The 6,673-nt window shown below is 41.7% G+C and overlaps 1 long non-coding RNA gene across 1 annotated transcript; it reads left to right on the top strand.

Moving 5' to 3' along the window:
• Positions 1 to 4,421: 4,421 nt before the first annotated feature.
• Positions 4,422 to 6,160, top strand: LOC120852594. The gene is made up of 3 exons (XR_005718592.1): positions 4,422 to 4,803; positions 5,043 to 5,045; positions 6,002 to 6,160. It is a non-coding gene; the product is annotated as an uncharacterized LOC120852594 (long non-coding RNA).
• The last annotated feature ends 513 nt before the right edge of the window (positions 6,161 to 6,673 follow it).

The raw sequence follows: 6,673 nt of genomic DNA, 5'->3' as shown, positions 1-6,673 counted from the left end.
ATGGGGTCACAGAGTTGGACACGACTGAGTGACTAACACTTTACCCAGTTCTAAGATGTCGAAAACGTGCACCCAGCCACACTTCCCCGTGCCTGTGCCCCATCGTAGAGCAGGGGGTGAGGAGCTTGGGATGGAGGACTGGGCATGAGAAAGTTCTCTTCTTTTTAAATCAGCTGAAGAGTGATGCAACCACTCAACCACCTGCAGGATATGACTCAATGCAGGAAATTGAGACTCTTGCCAGGCTTCTCTCCTCAGAGCTGTCTGCTGTTATCCAGGGCAACAGGCAACACCTTGTTTTTAAATCCCGCCTTTGTGTAAACTCCTCGCCTCAGGTCTCATTTCTTAAGCCCCTCTCTGTGTGACAACAGTGAGGAACACACTGAGTTCGCCTCTGAGTTTATTTATGGGAGTGGGCATGAGCAAAATACAGGATCTGTACTTCCTGATTCTGATTACTGTCGAATTAGAATTGTGAGATGTAGACCACTGTGCAGCTGGGAGTCAGAAATGCCAAATGTGTTCTGGAAGAGGTTGGTATTCATTAGAGTTTGAAAGAATCTTGTTTGAGCTGTAGGGTCAGCCTGGATGTTTGCTCTTGAGAGAAAGAAACATCTGATATATTCAGAGAGGAAGGTGGATTTGTTTTACTAACATCATGCAGCTGGTAAAGCAGCTTAAAGCCCTCCCTTTAAGTCAGGATCTCAGTTGTCCCTGGAAGTAAATTCCAAGGCTTCTCCATGGAATATTTAGATTCAGTGAGTCTGAGGTGGCACTGGGTGTATGCATTTTTCACAAGTTTCCCACCTCCTTGCCCCCTGACTCCAGGAAAGTGGAGAAAAAGTTCTTTTTTTTTTTTTTTGTATATTTGTTTGTTCAAGTAGAGTTGACTTACAACATTGTGTTGATTTCTGCTGTACAGCTAAGTGATTCAGTTATTCACATATATATATTCTTTTCATATTCTTTTCCATTATAGTTTACCATAAGATACTGAACATGGTTCCCTGTGTTGTAGGACAGGACATGTTGTTTATCCATTCTGGACATAATAGCTTGCATCTGCTAGTCCCAAACTCCCAACCCAATCTCCCTTTCTGTTGGCAATCATTAAGTCTGTTCTCTATGTCTGTGAGTCTGTTCCTGTTTTGTAGACAAGTTCATTTGTGTCTTATTTTAGATCCTACATATAAGTGACGTCATATGACATCTGTCTTTTTCTTTCTGACTTAATTCGCTTAGTATGATCATCTCTAGGTCCAAGAGAAAATGGTGAGTTAAACCAGTGGTTCTCAAACTGTGGCCTGCACCAGAAGGGTGAAGGGCTTGTTAGAAAACACTCCTACTCCCAGGATTTCTGATTTGGGAGGTCTGGGAGGGGCCTGAGAATCTGTACTTCCAAGTTCCCTGGTGATGTTGATGCTGCTGATCCAGGGACCCCACTTTGGAAGCACGAATGTAAACAACCTATTTTCTCTGTGCAGATCCTTTGCATTGGAAACCCTTTTAGATTGGGGTGGAAAGAGGCTGGAGTTGGGCTTGGTGGCCCCGGAGGTCAGGAATTGTGTTGTAGTCCAAAGATGCACTTGGCAACAATTTCTGGTCTTCATGGCCCCCTTGCCACAGCCCCTCCCCTGAAGACTGTGAACCAAGCAAGGCCAGGTGGGCTGAGCATTTACTATTTCTGAGTATTTCCATTACTCCACTGACATCCGTGAGGGGCACTCTTTGCCACCTGTTACCAACGTCATTACATTTGTGTTGCCTGCAGTTGTCAAGCTCCAGTACTCTTGCCTGGAAAATCCCATGGACGGAGGAGCCTGGTAGGGTGCAGTCCATGGGGTCGCTAAGAGTCGGACACGACTGAGCGACTTCAATTTCACTTTTCACTTCCATGCATTGGAGAAGGAAATGGCAACCCACTCCAGCATTCTTGCCTGGAGAATCCCAGGGACGGGGAAGCCTGGTGGGCTGCCATCTATGGGGTCGCACAGAGTCGGGCAAGACTGAAGTGACTTAGCAGCAGCAGCAGCAGCAGCAGTTGTCAGGAGCTCACAACAGCATCTCATTTGCAAAATAAGAAAAGATGGTGTAATGAAAGAGTTAGCTTTTCATAAGAGTCCTGACTTGCTAAAACCACAGTTGCATAATCCTGCTTGAAATTATATCAATAAATACGTTTTAAAATTCTATATATCCAAAAACTCCCATTGTGTTCAAGAACCTTTTAAACATTGGTTGGCTGATTGAAGGGGAACTCTGTAGCTACGGTGGGGAGGACATTTGTCATGATATACTCTTTTTTTACCATTTGAATTCTGACCTTGAGTGAACTCTTAAGAAAATAACATCTCAAAAAAAAAACAACAGAAACAAAAACCTCCCTCCAACATTGTACCATAGCCCTGACTGGCATAAACAACAGTAACATGGCTCCTTGTTTTCCTTTAAATTTTTCATTTATTTTTTGAATATGGAATCCATTCCCGTGGTTCGACATTTTAAAAGTAATATAAAAACAGATACAGTAAAAAAAAAAGTCCCTCCCACTACCCTTTTGACTGAATTCATATTCTCCATCTTCATGGGTAACCATTCTTATTAGTTTCTAGTAGATCATTGTAGAATTTTTCAGTGGCAATACAAGTACGTATATGTTTTTGTTTTTCTCCATTTTATATTTTAATAATACATCATAGGGGTCCTTTCATATAAGATTAGGAAACTTCCCCATTATTTCTTCAGTTGCAGAGCATCCATATTTATGGGTATTCTATACTTTGTTTAGCCATAACAGTTAACAGTTGGGTTGTTTCCAGACTTTTGTAATTATCTGCTCTTTCTTGAAACATTTTTCAAAATAGTTTTAGGTTGTATCAGTTGTCTAATTCATTTGCTGCTGAATGAGGCCTTCCCATGGCAGGCATGGTCCGGGGTATTCCTGGGGAGAGCCAGATTAACAGGATCCCTGAAGGACCCCATCCAATACACTTCATTCATTCATCTTCTATCCCTGCAACCACCTTAGGCAGTAGGTACTTCATATCTCTCCATTTTGCAAATGAGAAAACTGAGGCCTACGAAAAGTCAAATAACTCATCCAGACTTCTCCATGCATCTGGAGGATAGAATAATTGGAGTTTAAATCCTAGTTATCTGACTCCAGAGTAAGATCCTGTGATTTAATAAATGTTAGTTAAGATCTTACAGTACTTTTTCTCCATTGGTTTTTCCAGGAGAAAACAACTGCTAATTCATTATGACTGTAATTTCTAAATGTTAGCTAGGTTATAAATATAGCATTCATCCCACGATCATTAACTTTGCTTAATTTCAAACATAAGCAGTGTGTAAATTCCATGGGTTAGGGATTGATTTACTCTTTGCTTCTGCTTTGTCTCAGCCAGCACCTCGCAGGACAGGCACTTAATGGGTGACATGGTCTCTTTCCTGTTGATTACCCAGAAGTATTCATCTCCCTGCTGCCTCACAATGGGACCTGTTTGTCCAGCACTTGGAACACTTTAGAGGACAATGTGGGGGTGTCTAGCCATCTTCACTTTCCCAAGATTTTTCTGAAGACTGGTGGTGTGATTTTTTTTTTTAAATAACATTTTACTCACTCTGAATAGTAGTTGTGTTTGGATGGAGAAAAATAGTGGTGATATTTTTCCCCGCAAATCTAAAATTTTCTTCAAAAATATGTTTTCTTTTATTTTTGAATTTTTATCATTGGTACCATTTATTGTTAGTTGTTTTCAATACATTGTACTTGAAAATAGAGATTATACAAAATAAGTGCTTTAACTGGTTCATCAGTGACTTTTTCTCATTTTTTAAAACCATTTTATTTTGTATTAGAGTACAGCTGACTAGCAATGTTGTGATAGTTTGGTGAACGGTGATGGGACTCAGCCATACCTAAACATGTATCCATTCTCCCCTAATATCCTCTCCCATCCAGTCCTTTTAAATCAAAGTTATTATGCTAGTTTTTTTTTTAATTTTAAAAGAATGCATTGATATGGTTAGAGCTCAATAATTGAAAAGCATAAAATGTAAATAGTTAAGGTTTCCTTTCCATCCATTGACAGTTTCTTGGGCATCCTTTCAGAAATGTTTTACATGTATTCAGTATATATATTAATAGGTGCAAAAATTACAGGTTCTGCTCTCCCAGAAATGAAATGTTATCCAGTCAATCTGGAATTGTCCAATCGACAGTAGTTAGGCCATCAGCTTGATAGACCTCTACCATCCCCTAAGATACTATCCTTGCAACAACCAAACTTATTTTTTGCCTAGTATAACTTCCTTATTCCTGCCCCTGCCCGTCAAAGTCTTTCATTTTCTACAGCTCCTGGGAGCTCCTTTCTAGCTGTTCAATTGGATGCTGCCCAATTCATGGATTATTGAATAAAACCCATAAGATCTTTAAAATGTACTCAGTTGAATTTTTCTTTTTAACGGTGTGTTAAGAGGATCTGTATGAAATTGAAGCATGGGATGGATTAAAGTGAAGGAGAAACTCCTGTAAGGAGACCAGTTAGCATGTTATGCTGCAAACCCAAGTCCAAGGATAAGAAGTCCTAGACTAAAACTATGGGAGTGGAAAGAAAGTGATTAGAGAAAAAGAACTGGTGCTTTATGCGACAAGAGAGACTTTGCAGATGTGATTAAGGTTAAGGACTTTGAGATGGGAGAATATCCCGGGTTGTCCTGGTGGGCCCAATGTAGTTAACAAGTTCTTAAAAACAGAGATGCTTTCCTGGCTGTACAGTGAGGAAGACATAAATATGAACCGTGAACTCCCTGATGTTCAAGCTGGTTTTAGAGAGGGAAAAGGAACCAGAGATCAAATTGCCAACATCCGCTGGATCATGGAAAAAGCAAGAGAGTTCCAGAAAAACATCTATTTCTGCTTTATTGACTATGCCAAAGCCTTTGACTGTGTGGATCACAGTCAACTGTGGAAAATTCTGAAAGAGATGGGAATACCAGACCACCTGACCTGCCTCTTGAGAAATCTGTATGCAGGTCAGGAAGTAACAGAACTGGACATGAAACAACAGACTGGTTCCAAATAGGAAAAGGAGTACGTCAAGGCTGTATATTGTTACCCTGCTTATTTAACTTCTATGCAGAGTACATCATGAGAAATGCTGGACTGGAAGAAACACAAGCTGGAATCAAGACTGCCGGGAGAAATATCAATAACCGCAGATATGCAGATGACACCACCCTTATGGTAGAAAGTGAAGAGGAGCTAAAATGCTCTTGATGAACGTGAAAGTGGAGAGTGAAAAAGTTGGCTTAAAGCTCAACATTCAGAAAACGAAGATCATGGCATCTGGTCCCATCACTTCATGGGAAATAGATGGGGAAACAGTGGAAACAGTGTCAGACTTTATTTTTGGGGGCTCCAAAATCACTGCAGATGGTGACTGCAGCCATGAAATTAAAAGATGCTTACTCCTTGGAAGAAAAGTTATGACCAACCTAGATAGCATATTCAAAAGCAGAGACATTACTTTGCCGACTAAGGTCCATCTAGTCAAGGCTATGGTTTTTCCAGTGGTCATGTATGGATGTGAGAGTTGGACTGTGAAGAAGGCTGAGTGCCAAAGAATTGATGCTTTTGAACTGTGGTGTTGGAGAAGACTCTTGAGAGTCCCTTGGACTGCAAGGAGATCCAACCAGTCCATTCTGAAGGAGATCAGCCCTGGGATTTCTTTGGAAGGAAGGATGCTGAAGCTGAAACTCCAGTACTTTGGCCACCTGATGCGAAGAGTTGACTCATTGGAAAAGACTCTGATGCTGGGAGGGATTGGGGGCAGGAGGAGAAGGGGACGACTGAGGATGAGATGGCTGGATGGCATCACGGACTCGATGGACGTGAGTCTGAGTGAACTCCGGGAGATGGTGATGGACAGGGAGGCCTGGCGTGCTGCGATTCATGGGGTGGCAAAGAGTCAGACACAACTGAGCGACTGGACTGAAGTGGTCAGAGAGATGCAATCTTTCAATCTTACAGGCTTTGAAGATGGAGTAAGGGGGCTACAAGCCAAGGAATGAAGCTGAAAATGTCAAGGAGACAGACTGCAGGGGTGAACTCTGGAAAGGAACTAGCCTGTCGACCCCTTGATTTTAGTAAGACTTGCGCTGGACTTCTACAGAACTGTAAGACAGTACAATTGTATGTTTTTCAAACTGAGGTGTAACTGTCATGCAACATTATATTCATTTCAGGTGTACAACATAATGATTCAACATTTGTATAGACTATGAAATAATCAGGCTTTCCAGGTGGCACAGAAGTAAAGAATCTGCCTGCCCATGTAAGATGTGCGGGAGACGCAAGTTCACTCCCTGGGTCGGGAAATCCCCTGGAGAAGGAAATGGCCACCCACGCCAGTGTTCTTGCCTGGACAATCCCCTGTTCAGAGGAGCCTGGTGGGCTACAGTCCCTGGGGTCGCAGAGTCAGACGCGGCTGAGCGTGCATGCAGTCAAACAAGACACATGAAATGATCACCACAGTAAGTCTGGGCGACACCCATACATCGTTACAGAATGTTTTTTCTTGTGCAGAGAACTTTTGAGATTCCTCTTAGCAACTCTCAAATGTGTAGTACAGTATTAATAACTATAGTTGCCATGATGTACAATACATTC

The sequence above is a fragment of the Oryx dammah genome, unplaced genomic scaffold (genome assembly GCF_014754425.2).
Source record: "Oryx dammah isolate SB20612 unplaced genomic scaffold, SCBI_Odam_1.1 HiC_scaffold_26, whole genome shotgun sequence".
NCBI classification, from domain to species: Eukaryota; Metazoa; Chordata; class Mammalia; order Artiodactyla; family Bovidae; genus Oryx; species Oryx dammah.
This window is presented reverse-complemented; position numbering and strand designations above follow the sequence as displayed.